Raw genomic sequence first — 27,640 nt, forward strand, 5'->3', positions numbered from 1 at the left:
GGTGACAGAGTGAAAATAAAATAAAATAAATAAATAAATAAAATAAAATAAAATAAAATAAAATTAGAGAGCATGAATTAGAAAACCGAAAAACAGCAGAGTATCTAAAAGCTGGTATTTGGAAAACACCAGCAAGAAAAATGAACTGAAAAATAAGTTAATGATGAGAAAAGTGAGAAAAAGCATAAATGAATAAAATAAGAAGAGGGATATAATATAAATTTTAAAATTTAAAATTTTAAAAGAACTTATTAAAAATCTGGAAATACAGAATAAAATGGTTAATGTTCTGGAAAAATATGAATTATAAACATTAACTTCAGGAAATCTTATTATCATCAAAAAAAAAGTGAAGGAGGGAAGAAGGGAGGGAAGGAAGGAGGAAGCAAGGTAAGAATGGATAATCTAAAAGTTCTCCCTCAAAAGTATCAGGCCAGCAGGTTTATAGGAGAAATTCTAAAATAAATTCCTTTAGGGAACAAATAATTTCAATGTAATTAAGCTGATTCAAAGCATAAAAAAAGGAAGAAAAACTTTACATGCTTTAGAACAATATCATTTATTCACATACAATGTAAGTTGAATTTACTCAGAGAGAATGGAGAAATGTATTACAAGGTAGATTCATATTCAAATTGATTTTATTTCAAGAATGCAAAGATGGAAAAATCAATTAATATAATTCATAATAGTAAGAGATCAAAAGAGAAAAACTATTGATTATAGATGCTGGAAAAGCATTTAATAAAATTAGAAACACATTTTTGTTAAAAGCAATTTTTGAATGAAGTAGTCATAAATTTATATCTTCTTAACATGATCAAATAACGTTATTAAAATAAATACAATTGGTGATCCAGCTCTGGTGATATTAAAAATATAAAGAAATCTGAGCCAGGCTCGGTGGCTCAGCCTGTAATCCCGCGCCTTTGGGAGGCTGAGGTGAGTGGATTGCCTGAGCCCGCGGGTTCGAGACCCGCCTGGGCGGCGAGACCTCATCTCTACAATAAATCAAAAAATCAGCCGGGCGTGGTAGTGCATGCCTGTAATTCCGGTTACTCAGAAGGCTGAGGCGGAAGGATCGCCAGAGCCCAGCAGGTCGAGGCTGCGGTGGCCGGAAGTGGCCACTGCACTCCAGTCTGGGCGACAGAGTGAGACTCCAACTCAAAAAAATAAAAAAATAAAATAAATAAATAAATAAAAATAAAAATATAAAGAAATCCAAATATTATTTCTCAATAATACTGTTGGGATACTTGAACATCTGTAAAATAAAATAAAATCACATACTTGTATCATTAATCACCCAGGTAAATTCCAGATGAATTAAAAATTTTAATAAAGGAAATAAACCCACAAAAGTATGAGAAAATGGGTGGAGAATTTTTTTAAAGTCTAGCATTATGTGAGGGAATATATGGCAAGTAATTTGAAGTATGATAAAAAATCAAGAAGCACTAAAAACAATGTGTACATTTTCATATATATGGCAAAATATTGTCTAAATTAAATCAAAGGACAATTTCCAAAAATGGGGAAAATACTTGCAGCTCATATTAAAGGGCTTTACAGTTCAACAAAGATAATAAACAAAGACTCATTAGAAAATTCAGCAAAGGACAACAGACAAAACTAGATAGTTCACAGGAAGGGAAATGCAAGTAACTCTGACACAGATGAAATGAGACTCAATCTCTCATAACAAGAGAACTATGATTTAGAATCACACAGATATCATTTTTTATCTTTCAAGTTGCCAAACATAAAATAAAAAGGTCGACAAAACAAACAAGTCTTCTTGTGTATTATTGGTGGTAGTGTTTCTTGGTACAGAAAAAAAACTGGGAACACTGAAATGGATATCAATAGAAGATGGGGCATTCATATACTGAAATATGCAGTCTTTAAGAACGTATAATTGCAGTCCTTAAGAATGATGGAGCCATATGTTTCACATCATTTGGGTAAATATGTGTGCAGACATATATGTCAGTAAATATGTGTGTGCCTATTTTACATGCTTAGAAAATGCTAGGAACCTTTAGCAACAGTTAGAAAAAGGAGAACCCCTTAACCATGGCTCCCACTGGGGAAGTAACCTGAATAGCTGCAAGGAGACTCACTCTTTATTGTGTACATTTGTTGGTAACTTTTGAATTTTGTAGCAGGAACATGAATCTGAACAAGAACTAATTTTGATTCATAATTAGAAAAATAAAAGTTGATCATTAATTTATAGTCATATAGTTATTTTCATTTAAGCAGCCCTGCTCTCTACAATCTCTCATGTTAGAATTAGGGCTTTGTTTACTTTTGGCTTTGGTTTTGTTGTTTAGATTTTTGCTTTTAAAAAAAGTTTTGTGCCTTTATGTTGTTATTTTGTGTAAATTCAGAACAAATCATTCATTTGCATTTCATTTAAGTTTCTTAAAAAGAATGCCAAAGGCAAAATGCCTCTTTTCTTTTGAGATGAAGCATTCTAGAAGGAACTGGAAGCAAGAGACAAAGAGATTACATAAAGAACTCCTTAAAGCCAGCACTTCTGGTCCAGTTGACTGCCAAGTAATCTGTACAAATTGTTAACCATTTTTCAATTTCAAAGTAAAGGACATTTATAGGAATGAAAGCCTTTTGTTTGTCTTTTGACACCAAAGGTCTTTACATTGCTTCTTAGTCATCCATATCTTACAAGCCAACAAAAACTCTGTTTACATTCTTGCCTTTCGGCTTAATTACATTTCCCATTATAATGATTCCATTTAGAAATGCCATGTGTCCTCAAATAAGCACGTAAAACCCAACTCATGTAAATTTTAGAACCAAGATTTATAAAATCTTATTGTCCAGGTGTTTTATTACATTACCTTGAAATTGCATTGTTTTCTAGCGTAGATTATCTGTTTATTCTTAAGTTATTCCATTACGTTTGGATATGAAAAATAACACTAGCTTTCTCAATACAGGTCACCAGGCTGGCTTGGCTGATATGTTGTTTTCATACATTTTTATGATGTTCCTATAGTAAACATAATTTAATAAAGCCAAAGCACACTAAATAAATAATTGCATCTCGAAAAGCAATAAAAACAAATAAAATTAGTACTTTCATAAGTGGAAAAGGTACTTCAATTACTGCTACTAGCAACAACCCACCATAAAATGTGTAGAATCATTTCCCTTATGCATATTTCTGGAATATAATAATTTGATTGAAGATATGAAGCGGCTCACAGGAGGCTCAGGACTGTGAAGTGTATACAGTTTCCAAGAGAAGATGCATAATATCAGTCCTTGGCATCTTTAAAGAACCTATTGTTTTTCTGGCATGCACACTTGGCTATCACCATCAACCATGTGCTTAATTACATTTCCCAGCTTGTTTAGTTGAAAATAAATTCCTAATGGCCAATGAAAGAGGGCAAATGTACACTCCTCACAGGTTTTCACCAAACTACCTTTCTTTGCACTGACATTTCAGTGGAAGGCTTAGGTGCATCTGAGAAGTTTAGAGAATATTTTGGTATACCAGTAAGACAAGGTAAGACTATAAGAGTGGTAGTAAAGCCAGGAGCTAGGAGCAGAACATAGTGGTTAAAGCAGGTGCTTGCAAGGGGGCAGAGTCAGGTGAGGGACCTGCTTCAGGACCCACCTTTATCAGGGGATGCAATTTCACTGCAATCTTTACTAGACAAACCTGACCCAGAATTAAGGTAAAGAATCACTCCTGGTATCCACGACAAGTCAAAAACTGGAAGACAGCAAGTAGGTCTCTGAAGATGACTCAGAAAGCACTTCTGTTAATTCCCTGACAGCTGCTGGTCTTCAAAATGGCCATCTTCAAGCCCCCATCCTACTCTTGGGAGTGCAGGAAGTATAGAAGATTGTGGGGCATTAGTACTCAGGGTACACACTTCAATAATGTTAAACTTTCTGTCAACAAACACTCTAACAGCAACTTTAGATTCCATTGAAAGCATCAAGGAAACTGCCAAAAGGAAGATTTCTAGGCCTCAGATTGAGTTTATATCTACATTTATATCCAGATGTTGCTGTATGCACTGGAAAACAGGCAGCAGAGGTGAACCAACAGCTGGGAAGTCCTGGTAGGGTCCCTAGGGAAAAGCTCTAGAACTTTCTAAATATGTGAAAAGCAACCACTCCCTCTCTTCCAGGCTGATTTTATTTTTCTTTTCATTCAGCCTATAGAGACTTCTGGTCAGATTCTCTGTCTATTTCTCAAATAAACTTCTGGTAATTGTTGTATTTAACTGCTTGGTATTGTGTATGTCCCAAACTCCTTGTTTTATGTACCTTTAATCTTACTTTTTACGCATTTCCTACTCCTCAGAGGGAATCTACTCCTGAGTGTGGAGAGGGAGTCTCCGAGCAAGAAGGGATGGAGGGTCAGAAACAGACAAGTATTGATGCATTAAAAGAAGGCTGGAATAAAAGAAAATTCTAACTCAATTCAAAGAAAGTATTCATGAAGAAGAGGCAAGGAGAGAATGCCTCCGAGGCCATCGTCCTATTGCTGACTGCAGATTGTGGATACAGGAGGAATTCTGATTTTAGATAAAATGCCAGCTATGTGACAATAAGCTAGTTCTATCATTGGCACTCAGGGATTATAATACTTACCTTGTTGGACCGCTATGAGGATTCAAATTAGAGGTGTGTGAACATTTGGGCACAGTGCTTGTCCCATAAGAGATGCTAAGTATGTGCTGAATGAATCAATGCTTCAATCAGATACTTTCCATGCATTTATGTTAGCAGCAGAGGAGAGCCATCCCTGTCGAAGGGAGGCGAGGGACTAAGGTCAGATGCTTTTACTCCTGATTCAGTGAGGAGGAAGGCTGGAGGAGAAAGATTCTAGGACTCCCTCATATAATGCTCTGCTCTCATCACACACCTTCCACCTCAAGTTGCCCCGTCCTACATGGTTGGACCTTGGCCTTGACCCTGGGCTGCAACAAATCTAGCTACATTGATGACAGCCCATGTCCGCCTCAGTCTTTTAGGAAAGGGGACAATGGGGACTCTGGCACTGACATGGTGGCTGATAAGAATGGTGTGTGGCTCCAGCAGGAAAAGGAAAACAGTGGAGGCAGGAACACCCAGATGTGGCTGCCACCATATGAGTAATAAGCCTGGCCTCCAGGTGACCCACACACAGGCCTACTATTGAAGACAGTCCTGCCCTCTGAACTGAACCCAGGATGGGGATAGAACCCACAGTCACTGGGGATTAAGAGGAAGCAAAGTGGCACATGGAAGCAGCTGTACATCAGAAAGAGACTAGGGTTTGGGATGTGGTGAGTAGAAAACAGAAAAATGCCACAGAAAGAGCTTCTTACCCAGGGAAGTGATCAGATTGCATCTCCATGCTCAGACCCTTCTTGGGCAAGATCTCTTATTTCTTCCAGTGAAAACACATGAATTAAATCTTAACACAGTGAGGCAACAAGAATGAAAACCAACGTCAATGTGCTCAATATGGTGGAGAAAAAAGACAGAAGAGCCTAGTCTCTGTGGTCTCAGTGAACCACTGGCTGGACCTGCAGCTACCCAGGATCTCCGTGTTTAGGTGACTGAGGGTTGAAATTTGCCTCATGGTCAGCTCTCCCAAGATATCCTGTGGGTGCAGAGTTGTCCCCACCACAATGGGAAGCTCTTCTGTAATATGACTATTAAGAAGATAGGTATAGTTACGAAGCCCACACAAAGGTGCCATATGTACTGGCAATGGCCCTGGTCTATGCCAGATATCTTGTTCTAAAAGACACATAAATACCAACTGGTTTTGAGCTCAAGTGAGATACACTCCTGAGACTAAGTAGAAGTGACCAGATGGTGAAAGATGACGGTATTTAATCTCTGAGTAGCTGTCATCAACCATGGCAGCCTATTGCCCTTGATACAGAAAAAGGGACCAGATCATTGGAGGACTAGAATAGTAGGGCTCAGTATATGAGTGTCAATAGGGGCAGGAGCTGGGCCAGAGGATTTATTCCTTCACAGCAGAGGAACTTGCTGATACTTGCCTCAAGGGTCTTTCTGACCTGTTGTTTGGACTATTAAAGAGGTTGTCTAGCAATAAATGCTGCAGGTTGCAAAACCCCAGGGGAAGGCATTTCTTTGCTTTGGACATCCTGAGACTGCTGAGAGTGCCAAGGGTTATGCCATGGATGCAAAATAGCCTACATGATCTGTTCTGTCTCCTTTCCAGACTCCCCTCTGAAACTTCCCAGCCAGGGAGAGAAATTGAGGTTTCTGTTTAAGCTGAAACCCTCGGCATGGAACTCCTTCCCCCATCGCATACAAGGTAGACCACTATTCCTTCAAAACCAGACCAGGCCTTTGTATGACTTCCCTGACACTAACTCCATCAGCGAGCACACCCTGTTTCACACATTGTACCTATGACATCCTCTGGTATGACAGAGCTACTGGAATTCTGCCTCTCCTTCTCTGATCACTATCATCATCATCATAGAACTGCTCACTGGCCAACAAAAGAAAGTATTTTATAATAAATAATTGATAATAATTTATGTATTTATATACATAAAATCTAAGAGCATTCTGAGCATGTTCCTGGGCTATGTTCTCAAGTGTATGCTAGGCCTCCCATGCTGCAGGCATGTTCAAGAACACAGGCTCACACACGTTTGCACACTCAAAGCTGGGAGTACAATTTTATTCACACCTCCTGCTATGTTTCCCAGAGACATAAAGAAAGTTTTTAAAAATAATAAAATTATTTTTTAATAACACAGGTAAAATGAACTTTTTAGGTAGATGTATAATCCTATGAATATTAACACATACAGACCTCCATAACTGCTGTCACAATCAGGACACAGGATAATTCCATCATCTCTGGCATGTTACCTCTCTGTAGCCACATCTTTCCTCCAGCTCCAATCCCTAGCAACCACAAATCTGTTTTCTGCCACTATGGTTTTGTCTCTTAGACAAAGTCATATACAAATAATCACACAGTGTGTAACTATTTTTACTCAGAATAATTCCTTAGGAGTCATCCAAGTTGTTGCAGGTATCAACAGTTTGTGCCTTTCATTGCTGAGGAATATTCCATGGTATTCCACGTGCCAGAGTTATTAGCTCATCCATTCACCAGTTGAATGACATGTGGGTTGTTTAAAATTTTGGGAGGTTATGAGTACAGTTGTCATAAACATCCATGTGCAGGTTTTTGTGTGATGTTTTTATTCCTCTAGAGTAGATACTCAGGAGTGGGTCTGCTGGCAAGTTATGATTAACTTTATGAGAAACTGCCAAACCATTTGTCTAAAGTATACCATTTTGTCCTCCACCCACAAAGTATGAGAATTTCCATTGCTCTGCATCCATGTTTGCACTAACACCATTCTAGTAGGTGTTAGTGGCAAAGTAATTGACTTTTCCTTGTTCATAAGGAAGTTACCAGTCCTAGACTTGAACTCAAGTGCTCATGGATGGCTGCTGAACCAGATTAAGTTCTCACATTACACAACTTCCCCTCAGAAGAATTAAAAAAGGATTATCACACAGACAAGTTTTCAAATGCAGTGTTAAAACTTTCTGAACTCGAGGTGCCACAAAGTGAGTTTGCAAGTTTTAGAGCTTGCAGTGGTCCGTCTAGCATCCATCACCCTCCTGTTCTGCCAATGGCAAGGTACAATGGCAGCTGCAAACAACAGCCTCTGGGCTGGGTCTCCCACCTCTAATATAAGTCATTCTTTGCCTCAGTTTTAGAGTGGTGATCGTGGAAAGCACATCAATGGGAAAGGAACTACTCAATTTGGCTAGTGCTAGAAAAGTCAACGCCAAGGAATTCAGAAGTTGTGCATCTCTTTGGAACAGAAAACACTTCAAACGCCTAATAGGTAGTTTCTGAGTATTTTATTGTGTGAGCGTGTTTTCATGATTCAAGCTGGAAGTTAACATTCCTACCAAAGGTTTGGAGGATTAACATTCTTTTATGCAGACTCCTGCAAAGCAACACTTTTTCGCAGAGAGCCCAGTTGAATGTGCGACTTGAATTAAGTTGCAGGAATAAAAGAAAAATGCAATCACAGCTGCTGCAAGTTCTCCAATGTCAAAAGTTCAGTTGGGTAATACCATTATCACAGTAACAGATCAATAACTAGGACATGGAATGTTTATGCTAACATCACCTTAGAGTTTAAAAATGTGACTACAGCTCTACAGACTTGCACTATCAGGAATCTATTTACCCAAGAGAGAATTACAAATTATCAGGGGCAGACTTCCTCTTTTCCCTTCAAGATAAGTGCTCATTTTTTATTCAACGGAGGAATAACTGTTAAAACAAACTCTCTAACAACAGCCACTGCACATATAACCATGACCACCAAGGAGGGTGAGGCCATGTATTCAGAAAGCTCTGTTGCTAGAGGGTCCTCAGTGAGTCTTCATAGGTCTAAACTCAGGAAAGAAAATGGTCTAATGGTCCCTATAGGTCCTATTAGAATCAATACACTTTGGATAGAAACTTGATATCAGTTTTAGTTCCATAAGTCTGCCAACTGGCATATTTATTTAAACATATTATAAAAAGAGAATGGAGAGTTATCTGATATGCATGTTATATAAAAATAAAGATGAAAATAAGCAAACACACACACACACGCACGCGCGCGCGCGCACCCACACACACACACACACACACTTCCAAGACAGAGATATTAAATGAAGGGGCAAAGGACATAATCCTGAAGTGGCTTTGGGAGGTAGCAGGGTGTGGTGGCTGAGAATTGGTCTTTTTGAGAACAGAACTCAGCAAATGTTAACTAATTTTCACCATCTCATTCCATCCTCACCAGCCTAGTGAGATGGCTCCAATGACTACACCCACTTCATAGATGAACAAACAAGTTTTACACGACACATAACTTGCTCAAGGTGATTCAGAGTCAGTCATTCCTGCCCAGGATACTCACAGACAGTACCCAATGGTTACAATTGCAGGGTCAGAAGCAGTGACTATGCTTTGATGGGAAGGCCTTGTACTCAGGTTAGCAGATAGGCAGACAGAAGTCCCTCCCCCCAGAAGTAGGGCTGAGAAAAGAGAGAAGTATCATTGGCACAAATGGCATAAGGTTTTGGAACAGTCCATACCACTCAGTGGGCAGTGTGAAGGGGAAGGAAGAGAAGCGAGTTGTTCCCACCCTCATTAGAGGCAGGTGCCTGGCCTGGTGTGGGGTGACAGAAGACTTGAGGCTATAGAACCCAAGACTTTTCAAAAGTGACACAAGGAGCTGTCATTGATGGAGAGGGTGATGGAAGAGATAGAAAGAATACCACTGGAATGTCTTCAGGGGGCCCTTCTCCTCTCTCCACAGCCTCACCCTCAGATTCCCAGTGTTCCTCTGACTGGCACAGGATGCAGGCAACACAGCTGAAGGCTCTGCTTGGGAGACAGTGTGTGAGGCAGCAACAGACCTCTGGTTGGAGCTATCTGCTGGACAGGTGGAAATATGAGACTGAGTGTGCAATGGAGACAAACTGGAGAAGTTTGGGGGAATTTTCAAAGTCAACCACTGGAGCCAAATTCCAGGTCTACTCTCACCTTTTCCTTGGAGCAGAGGCCATTGGTTCATTGGCACCTCTGGCAATAGCAGTGTAACTTGTACCAGAATCACCACTCAGTGGTGAGGGCTGGAATCCAGTAACATTTCCCACATTCAGCATTCAGCTGGAACTGCTGACTTAGCTGTGACTTGACAGTCTGAGGCAGAGTCTAGAGACACATGGGGCCCAGGCACTCTCTGAGGCCCAAAGGCCCCCACCTGCTCTGTGACTTCAGTCATCCGTAAACTGATTGGGATCGTATCTGCCCAGATATCTTCTTCCATTTCCACTTCTGTATGGCTACCAAGTGACTGATGGCCAGTCACTGTTTGCTCTAGGACAGTGGAAGGATGGGAAGGGATCTGGAACACAGGAGAAAAGTCTCAGATGAAGATCAAAATGTCAAAATCCTAGGCTGGGCTACATGAACTCACTCAGAAATGAGCAGAGCAAATCCACATGCTCTTGAGTCCAGAGAGTTCACATGATATTTAGAAAGTGCGTTCTCAGAATGGATTTGACTTGACAGAAAGTTACCGGTTATCAGCTTTAAGGGCAGATAGAGGTGTCCACCTCTAGAACTTGCTAAAGCTGAGCACTGAAAGGTCCAAGACCAAATGTTATTGGTTCAAAGTTTCTACAAGTCATCAGACAGATGGCTGCCTATACATTTCACCAACACCTGTTTTGGAAGCTAAAATGTGATTATCAGAAATGCACTCTGGGAGGGTCCTGATACCTGAAACTTAGTCTCACAGTGACTGCTCTGTGATCTAATATGGTCATTCATTTTCTCTTTCCTATGGACCACAGAGGTATAAATTCCCAGTTGCCTTCCAAATGTTCTTTTACTGGTAGAATTATTCAAGAGGATGTTTTAGCTTAGAAAAAGAGTGTTTGGTTATCTCCTTTAACGTAGGGGTACAGGTTGAGAATCTGCACTCTTGAACATTCTCGGTCTTCTGATCAACTGCAGTATTTAACATTCTCTTAGATTAACTTGATGGCTCAAGAGCCTGTCTAGTGGGGGTTAAGAGCATGTGATATCATAGTCAGGAAGACTGTTATTTACCAACTCTGTGACCTTAGGCAAGGTACTTAACCTCCTTGTGCCTCCATTTCCTCATCTAGGAAGTGGGACTCATAATAGTAACTATTCTACAGTGTTATTTTAAGGATTAAATGCATTAATACATGTAATGCACCTAGGGAAACACCTGGTAGGCATATAGTGACTGCTATACAAGTGTTCGATTATTAATATTACTATTATTTTTATTACAGATTATGAACAAATATTGTTTTAACAATTGGCTGCTTTGAAATATTTAGAGGCAGAAAGAAGAAGACAGAGACGTTTTGGAAAATACGAGGAGCTAAATGATGAGGGAAAGCACTGGGTCTCAGGCCAGGGCCAAATATATCAAATTATTATTATTTTTAATAGTAGGAAAGATAATCCTTCTAAATGGTGAGCCAAGCCATGCCACCCACTGCCCTGCATAACGCTGAGAACATAATCCAGAGTCCTTAAGGGGGTATCAGGATAGAAAGGATCCTGATTGTTTTTTAATCTTGTCCTGTTCCCCCCTCTGACCCCAGCTCACTCTACTTGTCCCCCTTGCTGACCAGGGCTCCAGTCACACTGATCTCTGTGTGCTTCATGGACACACCTGGACAGTGCTTCTCATTCCGCCCCTACCTCAGGGCCTTTGCCCAGGTTGTGCTATCTGCCTAGAAACTTCCTCCTCCACATAGTAGTATGCCTTGCTTCCTCACTTTATCAGGCCTGCACTCCAGTGTGGCATCCTCCCCATCAGTCCCTCCTTGGTTCCCCTGCCCTATCCTATTACCCTCAAAGCATGAGTCCCTCCTTGGCACTATAAGATATCTCCATTTGGTTAACTTTTTTCTTCCTCCACCAGAGTGTGAAATAGCACTTAATATTTACCTAGTGCAACCACAGCTCTATGAGTAAGGTACTCTTAATATAATCCTCATTCCACATGTGCAGAAATGAAGGCAGAGAAGTGGTGAGCTTGAGACCAGCAGCTAATTAGCAGCAGACCTTGTATAGAGTCAGCCTCTGATCACAACACTAAGCTGCACAGAGGCAGTGACTGTGTCAGGCTTGTTCACTGCTGCGTCCAGGGGTATACGGGTAAATGGTGACAACAAGCTTACCAAGAAAAAAGTTCTGATGTGTAGTGTTTTCTAATTTGCCTGTATGGATACTCCCACCAATGCTAGTTTCAAGCTGCCAATGAGATATGCTCTCTCTAGTCAATAGGAGTGGGCTCAGGCATGCTGCTGGCTGCAACCATAGCTCCTAGAAAGACACCTCACTCATGTAATACCTGGCACATAGTAGGCTCTCAATACTTATTTTTAAGTAAATGAATGAATAAAGCAAAATGAAAGAGAACCAGTGTGATACTGTCATTTAAACACCCCCCATCCAGATCTGCCTGGCCTCAGAAATGTAGGGAGGGGACACTCTCCTCTCCCCCATGAAACTGTAGCTCCTTCACATTTTCTAGGTGTTCTGTGGGAATACTCTGTTGAGAAGCAGTACACCTTGGTTCTATTGCTTGGAGTCATACAATATACACATGACTTTCAACTTATTAGTTTAAAATACAGATAGATGATTGATCAATAGAGAGAGTGATTGAGATAAATAGTTACATTGGTAAATAGATAGATACAAGATATCCTACATAGGGGAAAGTAAGAGGAAATGGTTGCTCTCATAATTTTTTGGTGGGAGAATAAAAAGGGAAAATACTTTTGGAAATTAACAGGACAGAATCTACCAAAATTGAAAATTAGAATATACTTTCACATAATAATTCCAGTTCTAAAAACCTAAGTGACTGTGAGTTGGAGACTGATTAAAGAAATGATGATACTGTAACACTGTGGAGTCCTTAAAAGAATGAGGTAGATCTATATGTACTGCTATTAGAAAGATGTGCCTGAGATATTGCTTTTTTGGTTTTTTGTTTTTTTGAGTTGGAGTCTCACTCTGTCACCCAGACTGGAGTGCAGTGGCACACTCCCGTCACTGCAGCCTTGACCTGCTGGGCTCCAGTGATCCTTCCGCCTCAGCCTTCCAAGTAGCCAGAATTATGGATGTGCGCTACCACGCCCAGATAATTTTTGATTTTATTGTAGAGATGAGGTCTCATCAAGTTGCCCAGGCGGGTCTTGAACCTGTGGGCTCAGGCAATCCACTCACCTCAGCCTCCCAAAGAGCTGGAACTACAGGCTGAGCCACCAAGCCTGGCTGAGATATTGTTAATGACAAAACAACTCAATGAGCAAACATTGAATAAAGAATTATTCCTATTTTTAGGGAACTTGACATACAGAAATGGATTCATCACAATCTGTAGTCATGGCCTACACTAATTATGGTCAATTATATATATATATTGGGAATATGTATGTAAATATAAATACACATTTGTATTTACATAAAAATATTTCAAATAATATAACCCAAATTTTGCTTTCTATTTTAACAAAATGAAGATTCTGAATTGCCAGCCCACTTCTGCACTGCATTTAGAATCACCTTTCCAACTTTCATCATGCTTTTAACTGTCCAGTGAAGATGGGACGGAAAATACCCTGAGGTTCAGTAGACTTGGACTTCACTTACTGCTTCTGACAGGAGGTAGGAGAGTCAGAGCACAGTGGGGAAGAACAGAGATCTGGGGCCAAATGCCTGGGAAAGCCAGTTCTGCTACATCATGGTGGGGGAGCTTGTGTTGTTAGTCACCTTCCTGCTACTTCCCTGCCTCATCTGTGAGATGGCAATAATGAGGGCTGTCCTAGAGTTTGTTCCTATTAGTAAGTACTGGGGCATTGTCTGCATGTGAGATATTGAAGTGTGTGCACTGTTATCAACACCATCTTCACTACCCTCATCATTCCCCAAATCACCATCATTATCACCCTCACTGCCCTTACCACCACCATCATCATCATCATTACCACCACCATCTTCACCACCATAGTCACCATCAGCATCACCAGTGTCATTACCATCTTCACTGTCAACATCATCACCATCATCATTCAAACCATCGTGACCACCACTACCACCGTCATCATCATGACCACTGCCACCACCATTAGCCTCATCATCAGCACCATCACTATTATCATTACCATCACTATCATCATCACCATCATCACCATCACAGTAATGTGAGGACATAGACACAAAGTACAGGGCACAAACCAAGCATTATGACCAAATCTACAGTAGCGGCAACATGACTTCTCGCTTGTTAAATTCACATTGCATGGCACACATGATTGAATTAGTAACTTGCACCCTTCATCTTTCTATGCACACTCTAACCATAAATTCATGAGGTGGTATGTATCTTATTGCCTTTTGGTCATCACCTATGCTTGTTGGAAATTTATAAATTTGTATTTAGATAGTTATAATAATAAATTAGAATTGATTCTGGCTAGGAAAAAAAGATCCCCTTAAAAGTAGTTTGCTGTGAACTCAGAATTTCACATAAAGATTTTCTTCCTGATATTGTGGATGCCTAGCTTGATGTTATAGATATGTTGAGGATTTTTTTTTTCTTTCTTTCCAAAATGGCACTTCATTTCTAGTATTCTCCATTTGAGATTGAAAAAGTCTTTTAATAACTCTGAAGCACTCTATACTCTAAACTGAAATTTTAAATGAAATAGGCTTAAAAAAAATCAAATGTGAGCAGAAATGATATTGTTTCATGAGATTACAAAAATAAAACAGTGAAAATTTTTTTTAAAAAATTCCCAGCAGTGCAATGATCCTAGAAATAAAGTGCCCAATAATGCCAGCAAATCAGCCAAGCTGAGATGGAAAACAAGCTACTGCCCTGCAGGGAGGGACATTCCCTGCAGACTCATAGGGAGAGACTTGCCTCAGAGTGAGGCCCCACCAAGATCCCTGGGAGCAGGATGGGCTACACAGTCAGGAGAGGTCACTCATGGGGCTAGACCTGTTGGACGTCCAGGTCTGGCTCCTGCCTCAGCTATCCTCCAACCCGGCTCATCTTTTTGTACCTGCTCACCTTTGTCAAGTGGCTCCCAGGCTCATGCTCCTGCCTCTATAGCACTTTGCACCTTGCCTGTCTGTGTGCAATACTTGTTGGGGAATTAATAAGTGGAAGACTGAAAAAAGCAATGTGAATGAATCAATGGACTATGGGGAAGCACGCAGTCCTTGGAATTGAGACAATTCCAAAGTCATCTTCCTTCTCAAAGCACAAAGCCACATCACCCTTCTAGAACAGAACGAAGTGTTAACTCCATAAACAGCACTTCTGTAGTAGGATCCCCATCGTCTTATAAAAGGGGGTTCCTAAGTGCTTAACCTGCTACCTGGTCTTTTTAAAATGACTTTTTGAAAGTAACTGCTTTACTTAGCTCGTCTTCAACAAAATCAGAGCCTCAATGAATCTCTTCTGGCTTCTGATCCAGCTGAGAAGCACCTGACCTGGTAGTTGCCAGGCAGCAGAGGGGCCTTGACATTAACTGCGTGGCCTGAGTGAAAATGACAGCCCTGTGTCAAGTTTAACACCCCTCCCCCAATACAGAGCATTCTCATTTCCAGTTTGGGGGAGGACTGATCTTGGTCACTTCCGGCTTACAAAAGACCCAACCATGTGCTCTCTCAGGACTGGAGGAAGCCCATGAAACCAAATGACTTCTGTTTTCCACACTCTCATCTCTCCTGAAGCTTCAGCATCTATTCATCCCCCCCCAGTCAACATACATAACTCCCTGTGACAATAACGGGATGTGCATGTGTACCGAGGGGAGCATAGAATTTTTATCTCTGCAAAAATGGTACTAGCGTGGTACAAGCAAAGTTTTTGTTTTTTTCCCAAGGCTTTAACTTGGGGCAATATATTGTACATGTGGTTGTGGGTTTTTTCTTCTTTTTAATTTTAAATTGAGATTATGAACATATTTTATGCAGGTTAATATATCCTTTTCATGTAAAATTTAACTGAAACCAGTTCTAGCACATTAACGACAACAAGAGAAATTCTCCAGCTTATTATAAACATCCTTCACGAAACCTGAAATGTGTGTCCTCTGGAAATAATTTTGCTGAGATTTGGGTTATTATTAAAATCCTCTCAGAATTCTATCACTGGTTTCTAATGTGCCTCAAAGTCCTTTTCTGTTGCTTATCAAAGAAAAACTCTTTTTTGGCCCTGGCAGTGCATTCTCAATGGTGAAAATGGGACTGCGGAAGAGATTTTTTTCCAACACCAGGCAACATGGAACAGGTCACAGCATCTCAGTCCTGGGCTTTCTGTGTTTTTTACCAGAAGCATGTAGAGGATGATTTCTAAGACAGGGTCCCTCTGAACTATGATGGAATGAACTGTTTCCTTTCTGTCCATTTTGAGCACTCTAATCTTCGGGTTTCCATGAGAGGAGAGAAGTTTACTATAGATTTAAACTTGAGGGAATACCAAGCAAGTAGGTCTTGGTCACCTGTCAGATTTCTCTACCTAGGAGATCCTAGGACAAGGGTACAGGTAGCTAAGATACAGATGAGCTGTCCTGGAAAGGTTTACAGGAAGATGAAGAGTCACAAAACCTTTAGAATTCTCATATTTAATTTTATCTTTGTTAATAAATAAGATAACCCACCTTTCTCCCAAGGGGTTGAACTCTCTAAGACGTAAGTAGAATTCTTTCTGGAGGTGGGTGTCAGTGACTCCGTGTCCTGACAGCAAGAGCCATGCTTCTTAAACTTTAGTGTTCATCAAATTCACCTGGGATATTTTGTTAAATTGCAGATGCTTCTTCAGTGGGTATGGGTTGGGTCCTGAGATTCTACTTTTCCAGCAAGCTTCCAGGTGATAACTGGGCTGCTGGACCACACGTTGGTCAGGGAGAATTCAGACTCAGCTCCAGTCATAGATTCTTACACGCAATCATTTGTTCACTTCCTATACATTGGCTAATGAGGTGCTACGTGAATTCCAGTTCCCCACTGAGGTCATCATGATGGCTGAGACAGGTGCTCTCTGACTTTAAAACCAATTCTCATGAAAACAACAAGGGCTGGCGAGGATGTAGAGAAATGTGAACCCTTGTGCACTATTAGTGGGAATGTAAAATGGTGTAGATTTTTGGAAGATAGTACGGCAGTCTTCCAGAAAATTAAAAAGAAAATATAGCCATATGCTCCAGCAATCCCACTTCTCGGTATATACCCAAAAGAATTAAATGAAGAAACTCAAATCAACATTTGTACTCCATGTTCACAGCAGCATTATTCACAACAGCCAAAAGGTGGAAGTAACCCCAGTGTCCACCAAGGGATGATGGAAACACAAAATGTGGTATATCCATAAAATAGACTAGTATTTGGTCTTAAAAAGAATGAAGATTCCGACACACAGTACAACATGGATGAACCTTGAGGACATTATACTAAATGAAATAAACCAGTCATAAAAACACAAAAACTGCATGATTCCATTTATATGAGGTTCCTCGAGTAGTCAAATTCATAGAGACGGAAAGTAGAATCATGGTTGCCAAATGCTGGGAAAGAGGGGATGGGGCATTGTTGTCTAATGAGTACAGAGTTTCAGTTTTGCAAGATGAAAAGCATTCTGGAGATTGGTCACATAACAATATGAAAACACATTCACTTAACATGATTGAATCGTACACTTAAACATGATTTAGATGGTACATTTTATGTTATACGATAGGGATGCCATTCCCTGAGGTGGAAATATTCCAAGGGGAGCAGGTGTGGGGCAGGAAATGAGTTCAGTGTATGCTGTGGTGAATTTGAGGTGCCCATGAGCCCTCCAGGGGAGTGTTTGGTCAATAGTCAGAAAAGCCCATCTGGAATTGTCTTAAAGACCCTGGTTAGGGGATGATGGGCTACACCACACCTACGAGAGAGTTGATTCTCCTAGGAATGTGTTCAATGGAAGGAAAGCCCCAGAGGCAGCCGATATTCTAGGGTGGTGGCAGCCTAACCACCTGGAGAGGAGTAACAGCCAGGAGGATAAATAGTGAGGGAAACAGCAAGCCACTCTGGATCACCTCCAAGCACATCAGGGGGCATGTCCAGCAGCATCCATGCCACAAGGAGCCAGTCATAACAGAGGAACCAAAGAGTGTCCCAAGAGCTGTTGATGTCCCTGACATGAAGATGCATAACTTCGATACCTGGGCAAACCTAGACCTGTGGAGAGGAGGGGGCCAGAGAAGCAGAAGGTCTCAAAAAAGAAGACAGTGCGTGAGCCACATCTTGTAGCTGAGTAGAAGCTCTGTGGGAGGATGAGGTGAGTACAGGTGAAGGTGGAGGATCTAGAACACATCGGGTCTTGTGGGAAGAAAGTCCCAGATAGGGTAGGATCAGGGTGTGCAGGCAGATGATAAGGGCCGCCTGCCACTCACAGGAAGCCATGCTTCATCCTGGAGGCAAAGGGGAGCCATTTGAGTATTTTAAGCCGGGAAATGACATGGCTGGAACTGCGTTTAGAAAAATCCCTAGGCAGTAATGCAGAGGATGGATCGGAGGGGGAAAGACAGGATACAGTGTCCCATTGGGAAACTTGCAGTAATTATGCTGGTGATGGTCCTGATTTTTCTATATCTTCAGACTCTGGTTCATTTTCTCTTTAGAGAACAGGGGTGGCCTAACCCCTGCAGCTACCCTAGTGCTTAATTACAGAGAAGGAGGACTCACAGGTAAGGTATAGGTGATCCTTTGTTAAGGAGGGCAGTGACACTGACTGAGGCATGGAGGAGCCTATCAAAGTTCATTCAACTTCAAGGATAGCACTCACTTCTTTTTCAGTTGATTTTGGGATGCAGACTCTGGTCTGCATCTCCTACTCTGGTAATATTTGCATGTCCTGTGGCTGTTTTCCCCTTAAACTCTGAGGTTTTGCTTCCACATCACAGAAACTGTTTGTTTTTTTGTTCCCCACTCAGCCTCTGAATCAATAACTGACCTAATGTAATAAAAATAAATCAAATGTGCTTCTGGCTTTCTCTGTTTATCTTGAAACAAGGAAGCAATGACAGTTTTTCCTGGAAGCGTATGAATTAGCTCCAGGGGCTACTGAAGCTCTGCAGCAGGACACTTAACTAGTGGGAGGATATAGGGGACCCAGAAGGCTTCAGGGGTCTTTGGGCCCAGAGGCCCAGGATAAGAAAAACCACAGCTGCATCTGCCTTGGGAACATTTAGAGTTTTGTGAAAGTGCTTCCTCATACCCAAGGGGATGAAGGACCACTGATACGTGGGAATAATGACTCGCAGTAAATGTTTAAGTTTATTAGACAAATCGGTTGCATTGTCAGATAGTCAGAAAGAGCCTGCATGATCAAGTTGGCCTCATTATATGATTAGTAGAATTCAAAAAGCAGGTTGCTGTGTTTGTTTGTGTTATGAGAAAAAATAAGGGAGTGGGGAGAGCAGTTTTGATACCTTAATTATAACATGTTTAAAATGCCTTTATTGCCTCTTTTTTCTTCTTGTGTGCCACCATTTTTTAAAACCTGCCAACCACTGTTAATCTCTAGTATGCATACTTCTTGCATAATGCCACATCTTGGGAATGTAAGAAAATATTCTCACTTGTTAATGCCTTGGGTGTTACAAACACAATTATACACTTTTCATGTTGATGGCCATGCAGTTGAGACTAGTGAGATAGAGCTCATTAAGTACCTAGCAGAGGAGCTGACACACAGCCAACGCTCAGGAGATGAGGTTCTCCCCCACCAGCCTTCTTGTCAAATGAGTCAGCGGAGGCAGGCAGGTTAGCTTTTGGAAAGAGGAGCTGAGGAGCTCTGTGGCCTAGGATCATACCAGGAAGCACTGTTTTATGGAGATGTGGCAAAATGGAACAATTATAGAACTAGGGTGGGATCTAGGTCCCCCCAACTAAGATATCTCTAAGTTTTTTTCTAAATTACTAAGTCTATGTGAGTCAACAGGTAGCTATTGACTTTAATTTCAGCTTCCATCAAGACTTATTGATCCAAGAGATAAATATCGACCAAATAGAGACTGAGGTCAATGCTGGTCTTCTGGGAAAATAAATCTTAATATCCACCAAAACCTGCAGATGCTAGGCCTGATATTTTTTACTTTAAACAGCTGGTCAGACAGAAGCCCAATTAAGATCAGCTCTTTTCTTTATCATGAATTGTTCTAATCATAAACTAGTTTCCGGACTTGTTTCTGGAAAATTTGGTCTAAAATTTTTTCAAATCCATTCATATCTTAAATGATCAAGGGAAAATACGGTATTTAAAAAACTGTTTTTGGGAATACTTCCATTAAAAAAATAATCTTTTTGAAAAGAATGTAACTGCCCCAATCTACTTTCTGTGAAAATCAAGAATTTCTTATGCTAAATCCCCACTCAGAGGAGAACACCAGCTCAAACACACATGTGTGTGCATCACATAAACAGCACAAACCTTGGCAGGAAACTATGGGGGGCGGGGCAGGGAGGAGCAGGGAGGTGGGATTAACGGTAGTCAATATCTGTCGGGGGAAGGGGGGGCACACCTCATCAACAAGGGTACCTGCACAATGAGTATTTGTATACCTAACCCTTAACTGGACCCCACAATTTCAAAATTAAAATATATATATAATTTTTAAAAACCCACAAACTTAATCAGGAAGAGGTGTTTTTGAAAACACTGTTGAATCTAATCATTTTATAAGTAGAAAAAAGCAGCTTAGGGTAGCATTTTGTACACAAGAGGTACAAAAATTATGTTTATGTTTAATGGCTAAAAAACAGGTGGGTGTCACCAGGCTGTGGACTAGGGACAGTTGTTTATTCAAGACTGATGACATTATCCCTTAGAGGTATAGATCCCTTTTCTTTTTTTTTTGAGTTGGAGTCTCACTCTGTCGCCCAGACTGGAGGGCAGTGGCTGCTCCCGGCCACCACAGCCTTGACCTGCTGGGCTCCGGCGATCCTTCCGCCTCAGCATTCCAAGTAGCCGGAATTACAGGCATGCGCTACCACACCCAGCTGATTTTTTGATTTATTGTAGAGATGAGGTCTCGCTGCCCAGGCGGGTCTCGAACCCATGGGCTCAGGCAATCCACTCACCTCAGCCTCCCAAAGGTGCGGGATTACAGGCTGAGCCACCGAGCCCAGCTGATCCCTTTTCTTAAACTGAGTGTTTATATGTTCTCACATGCAAAATTGGGGAGTCAAGAGGGGACATTTTTGTTGTGAGAGTTAAATAGGATGATATGCAAAAAACCAATTTGTTTATTTGTTTAAATCTGTCCTTGGGATATATCAATGACATTTCAATATACAGCTGCTTCTGTTTTTACCAGAGATAAGAGATTGGGTTAGAAACAACAGATCCTGAGCAACTTAGAGAGAACATAAGGTGGGGTAATTTACGAGGTATGGTCACCTGTGAGATTGTTGATAAATATCAGAATTAGAAAGAAAAGATCTAAAAAAGATACACACAGATGTGTAGTGATAGGCACAGTCTAGAGGACAGTGAGTTCAGCCTATCTATTTACAGCAGACCAAATCTTATGGGTGAGAACTAGGATGCACCAAGGTCAAGGGAAATTGATAGTTTTAGTCTTTATTTTTCAAGGAGTTCCAAAAGCCCACTGAATGGCCAGAAATCTATTAAAATAAGTAAAAACGTCTGCTGCTGTATTCAAGGACCAGACTACATAGTTAACACAGCAGAATCAATGAGGAATTTTTGATGACATGCACCAGGTGTAACACGCTATATGAAAAGCCCAAGTGCACTCACAATTCATTGTAGGCAAAAGAAGTCCTATAGATGAAGCCTCCTCTCCAGTTGGGCAGCGGGAAATCTGGGTGCAGAGCAACAAGGACAGGGGCAAGGCTGAGCCACACAGGACTGCAAGACCAGGCACTGGGAGCAGCCAGACTCCGACTCCATACTGAGGCAAGTTTCCAATGCTCTGGTTAAAAACTTTAAAAACTTAAAATAAAAACTGCAATCCACAAGCTGCATGCTCTTGGTAAGTAACTCATCTCTCACTTTACTGACTCAGAGTCTCATGCACCCAATTATACATGTAAAATTACAGAACCTACTCCATAGAGCTGGTGTGCAGAATCATGAACAAATATCCATCACCATAGACACTGCTCTAGGAGTAGAGAATACAGGGGGAGAATACAGACAAGTTCCCTGCTCTTATGGATGTTGCATTCCGATAAAAGAGAGACGACCAATAGAGAAATGCAAAATATGTGATAAGATGTGAGGACAGCTCCTCCATGGATATGATGTTGAACAGAGATTTTAAGGGTTGAGAGAACATGCCAGGCAGAGGGGACAGCAGATACATAGCCCTGACTCAGGAGTGTGATTGGTATGTTTAAGGACTTGCAAGGAGACCATTGTGGCTCCTTTGGGGAATGAGGGAGGGACAGTGGTAAAAATGATTTCAAAGAGGCAATGGAGGCTAGGTCATATTGGGCTACACTGTCCAATTTGGTAGTCACTAACTAAATGTGTCTATTAAGCACTTGAAATATGGCTCTAAACTGAAATGTGCAGTAAGTGTCAAACACACTGGATTTTCAAAACTTAGCACAATAAAAAGAATGTAAAATATTTCATTAAAAATTGTTATATTGATTATATGTTTAAGTGATAATATTTTTTATATAAGTTAAACTATATCATTGAAGTTGGTTTAACTTTTTTTCTTTTCACACCTTTAATGCAGCTACTAGAAAATTTACATTATGTATGCGGCTCACAAGATATAGTGACACTTATAGGTGACAGTCATGAGTTTGACGTTTATGTTCAGCAATATGGAAAGTTTGTAGAAATGCACATAAAGTACCTACTTATTATATTTCTCAGCATCTAGTGGGAAAAGTTAATGAATCAAGAATTCTATTCACAAGCAAGTTGTTCAAATACAAAGGCAAATAAAGTATCTGGGAGGAAGACATTGGGTTTGAGAAAGAGGAATAAATAACAAAACTAGTAAAAGTAAAGTTTAAATAATTGTCTAGAATGTAGTGATGAAGTTCACTGAAATCAGCGATTAACGATTGTTGAAATATGAAAGTAAAATAAAAGAGAATCTGACAAACAGATTAAATAAATTAATCTGAATGAAATAGACTCTATTCCTAAACTCCAGATGGATCTGAGAAATACAGGCAAAAAAATAAAATCATATAAGTACTTCATTTTAGCTATCCTGGTTTTATGCCATGATGCCAGTGAGGTTAAAGACTTTTTATGAGATTATTAGCTACTTGCATACCTTCTTTTGTGAAGTACACATTTAAAACTTCTATCCATTTTTTGGGTAGTGCTGTCTTTTTATTTCATATTGATTTGTAGGTGTTCATATATTCTAGATAAGAAACCTTTGTCCAATACATGCATACAGATATGTTATCTCAATCTTTGACTTGCCTTTTCATTCTTTTATTGATATTTTTAATCAGAATAGAAGTTTTAATGTAATCCAAATTGTTCAATCTTTTTCTTTATGATTGGTGCTTCATGTGTTGTATTTAAAACATCTTTGTCTACCCTAAAATTAGGCTGATATGTTATCTTCAGGAAGCTTAAAGTTTTACCTATCATACATATATCTATGATCATCTCTAGTTTTTGCGTGTGGTGTTCAATAAGGGCCATGGATCATTTTTTTCATGTGGATGTCCAATGGACCCACCACCATGTATTGAAAAGATAACCCCTTTTTCACTACACTGCGATGCCACTTTTGTTATAAATCAAGTGACAATCCATATGTAGATCTGTTTGGGACTCTTTAATCTGTTCCTTTGTCTACTTGTCTGTCCCTGTGTTAATAGTATTTTGTATTAATTAATATGACGTTAATGTATATCTTTTTTTTTGAGTTGGAGTCTCACTCGGTCGCCCAGACTGGAGTGCAGTGGCCGTTCCTGGCCACCGCAGCCTCGGCTGCTGGGCGATCCTTCCGCCTCAACCTTCCGAGTAGCCGGAATTACAGGCATGCGCTACCAGGCCTGGCTGATTTTTTAATTTATTGTAGAGATGAGGTCTCGCTGCCCAGGCAGGTCTCGAACCCACGGACTCAGGCAATCCACTCACCTCAGCCTCAGCCTCCCAAAGGCGCGGGATTACAGGCTGAGCCACCGAGTCCAGCTTTATTTTAGCAGTTTTGACAGTCTGTCTCTCTATGTCTCTCAGTCTTTCTCTCTGACTCTCTCTCTCTCTCTCTCTCTCTCTCTCTCTCTCTCTCTCTCTCGTTGCAAGCACATAAAACTGCTGAACAATACTAACAAAAAGTAAATAATAATATGATTTAAATCTAAAAAATAAATATTCATGGACTCTTATTGATACCAAGAAATTAGTGAATAAACAAGTGAGGGAAAGGAGACAGCTCTTCCTTACAGAATAATTCCAAATACTAGATATAGAAGAATTGAGGGAAATAGAAAATCATCATTTTTTCAGCACAGTAAAAACTACTGCAAGCAAAACCCACTGATGAATGCAAAATTAGTGAGCAAAAGTTCAAGGAAAAATGGATATTTGCATAGCTTTAACATATCTCCACTAAAATAATTATTAATTACTGTGATGGTTTTAACTTGTCCCCAGATTTTTGATATGCCCTTCTTCAGCAGGTGGAGCTTAACACCCCTCACCTTGAATGTGAACTGGACTTAGGGACCTGTTTCTCACTAATAGATTCTGGGCAGGGAAACATAGTAACTTTACAGTGAAGAAAACTGGCAGGCACTACCTTAACCAAGTGATACAGGAGAATATCCCCATGAACAAGATATATTGACATCATGTGGCCCATACAATGCAATGAGAAAGGAGCTTCATCTCTGTGTTGTTCTTCCCAAAAATCCATAATCCCATTTCTAGTCATCAGAAAACCTCAGAGAAACTCAAATTAAGGGATATTCTAAAAGAGAACTAACCACTACTCTTCAAAAGTGTTAAGGCCATAAAAGAAAAAGACACTAAGAAGCTGTCACAGATTGGAGGGAAGCAAGGAGACATGACAACTAAATGTGGTATGAGGCCCTGGATTGAAGTCTGCAACAGAAAAGAAACATCAGTGGATAAACAGAAATCTGGGTGAAATTGGATCTTACTGTTCCCAGCCTGGTCAGCCAGCCCCGAGCCTTCAGACAGGTCCAATTAAGCTAAAAGGTTCATTACCTCTACCTGTTCTGGCAAAAAGGCACAATGAAATGACCTCTAATGACCTCTAAACCTACTTTTCTCCCTGGCCTTTTTTTTTTTTGAAGTCCACCCATGTATGTCAAGCATAGTATTGCACCAATGTTAATTTCACAGTGTTCAAAAGCACACCATGACTATATAAGATATCAATATTAATAGAAGTTGGGTGGAGTGTATACGAGAACTCTCTGCACTAGCTTTACAACTTTTCTGTACATCTAAAATTATTCAAAATAAAAAGCTATACATTTTCTGGAAAATAAGTTCAGAAGTCTCTTCAGAGTGGTTATCAGATACATATATACAAGTAGGTCCATTTTCTATATTATATATTTCTGAGCATAGCTTTTCCCCCTACTTTTTAAAAAGTAGTATTTATAATAAATAATATTTACATTTTTAAAGACTCACTCTGGGAAATTAGTATGAAGAAAAACTATTCTGGTCAAAAGACTAGAGCAGAGAGAATGCCATTGCTTAGGACAAAAGTATCAAGAAATTTTAGCATATTTTGGGTCAATAAAGGTACTGTTTGGTTCCTGAAGCATGGTTTGTTTGTTTGTTTGTTTGTTTGCTTGTTTGTTTGTTTGTTTTGAGGAGCAATAAGGATATAGAAGATGGTTACTCACCAAGGTGACTTTCCTTTGTGGTTTCAGTAGCTTCGGTTTATGGAACATGGGGGTTATCGGAGCTGTGGAAGTAGGTCAAGGATTTAGCTTGCAGTTCCTTCCAGGACTCCTAGCAGTCACATATCATGAGCATCATGGACATATTCTGTACAAATCCACAGATCTCTTCCTGGTCCCCTGGAATAACTCCAGTTTCTGATCCAGGTATCACTGGGTGTCCCTCAGTGGAGGGTGTTTCTCCCCTAGTCTTTGGATGTGTCATTTTTTTCCCTCAACAAGCTCAGCCAAACAACTCTGGATAAAAAACACTGCCAGCTACAAAAGTGGTCAGGTGTGCCAGTGAGAACCAGGTGAACCCAGTGAGGACTGAGGCTGGGACCTTCCCTGCAAGATGCCATCTTACCCTCACACTGGCATCGATTGCAATAAACTTTGATCCTCATAGCAGCCCTGTGAGGCCTCAGAGAGGGTTTACCAGCCCTATTTAACAGGGAAGGAAACTGAAGTTCTTACTTGAACATCTGGAATTTGAACTTTGGATTGAAAGCCAAGCTCTACCACTTAGCTCTCTGTCTCATTTTCATCTTTCATAAGGTAAAGTAATATCTAGCCTAGAATGAATGCAACACATAGCAGTATGGAACCTGGCCCAGAGAAGGCACCCTCTACTCCCTTCCCTCCAAGTCTACACTTGTCATGACTTCCCAGTATGACCACGCCTTCCAGCCCTTCTTTCCACTCAAGGTGTGTTCAGCCTCACCACCACTGGCTTCCTGACAGGGCTTGAAGAGTTCCTAGGGTACATTCTGTGAAGGCTCAGTTGAGAAATAAAATGTATCTTATCTTGTTATTAAGTTGTTTATCTGGGCAATTCTTGTATTCCCAACTATATTTCAAATTTGTTGAGGTGTGAACATCGAAACTGGCCAGTTATTTCAGGAATTATCTATAGACAGATTTGGTTCTCCTCATACTTGTGCAGTTATTTCCTCCAGAAACAACCATCTCACAGCATAACACCCACTGAACTCTAGAACAAATGTGAAATAAATTGCTTACCTGGTTGACATCTTTACAAATTTAGAGAACCTTCTTTCCCTTGAATGAACCAAGAAGATCTCCTTGCCCCACCCTGCCACGTGTAGGGTGTTTTAATAGTTCAAAATGAAATACAATGTGGAATCATCTGTGAAGGTTGATTCTCCCCCCACCATGGTGTCACTGCCACCCCCACCCCAGGGACTAATGGTAGAGCACCAATCGTGACCAGAATCTAAGTGGGGTCTCCAGACCATACAACCACTAAACCGTTATGTCTTCCATCTACCTATTCCTCCTGTTCTGATTCCACATGGAACCCCAGACCCATCCCTGGATCAATCATGATGATTTCCATATGGAAAATTGCAGGCCAGCTTCCTACCTTTGGCAGGGACTGCAGGAGGAATATCAGCCTTCTTCTTCCGCCTCTTGCCTTTCTTGGGCTGCAATGGGGCCAAGCTGGTCACACTAATGACAGTCTCACCTGAGCTGTAGAAAGAAAAAGGTTCTAGTTAAGTCAAAGACAGATTTGTTGCAAAGGAGAAAGGGGAGGACCAATAGTTTCTGAGTGTTCCCTGTGTACCTGTGTAAAGAAGGGTTATCATATAGTTGGACAATAATTGCTCTATACTTATATCCAGAGATGTCTGGATATCTGGTACTGACCTTTGCTCAAGATAAGAAGGATAAGCTAAGCTAACTTAGTTATTTATAATGAATGTGTTGTTTACAGTTCAAAATTCCCTGGAGGAACCTAGAGCCAGTTTGTCTATGTTGTTTAGGGATGTGTGGGTTGATAGTGTGCACCTCTGGTTTAACTGGTTATACAGTCTGGTTTGGCTACATCGCCAGCAGAGTGTTACAGATGCCACTAGAAATTTCTGCTTAAGCTCACCTAAAACTAAGATTCCCTGCACATGTCTTTATAATCCACAGGCAAACACCACTGGAGCAACTGAGAAAGGACCCTGAAGAGCTGCATCTAGACATCTCTGGGGTCACCTATGATTGCTGGAGCTTTCTTCTGCTGTAACTTCACCTTCAGTACAGGTGAAGTGAGTTTGCTCTGAGGAGCGCTGTGACAGTTTC

The 27,640-nt window shown here is 40.6% G+C and overlaps 1 long non-coding RNA gene across 1 annotated transcript in view; it reads right to left on the reverse strand.

Annotated features, from left to right (window-relative positions):
• Positions 1–27,045, reverse strand: part of LOC103254853 — a 27,938-nt gene extending 893 nt beyond the window's left edge. The window contains exons 1-2 of the long non-coding RNA XR_503988.1: positions 26,934–27,045; positions 25,511–25,572 (exon numbers count right to left, since the gene is read on the reverse strand). This is a non-coding gene — a long non-coding RNA (uncharacterized LOC103254853). The remainder of the gene's footprint in view (positions 1–25,510; positions 25,573–26,933) is intronic.
• Between the last annotated feature and the right edge of the window lie 595 nt (positions 27,046–27,640).

This window comes from Carlito syrichta, unplaced genomic scaffold (genome assembly GCF_000164805.1).
Source record: "Carlito syrichta isolate Samal-C Ts95f unplaced genomic scaffold, Tarsius_syrichta-2.0.1 Scaffold287565, whole genome shotgun sequence".
In the NCBI taxonomy this organism is placed as follows: domain Eukaryota; kingdom Metazoa; phylum Chordata; class Mammalia; order Primates; family Tarsiidae; genus Carlito; species Carlito syrichta.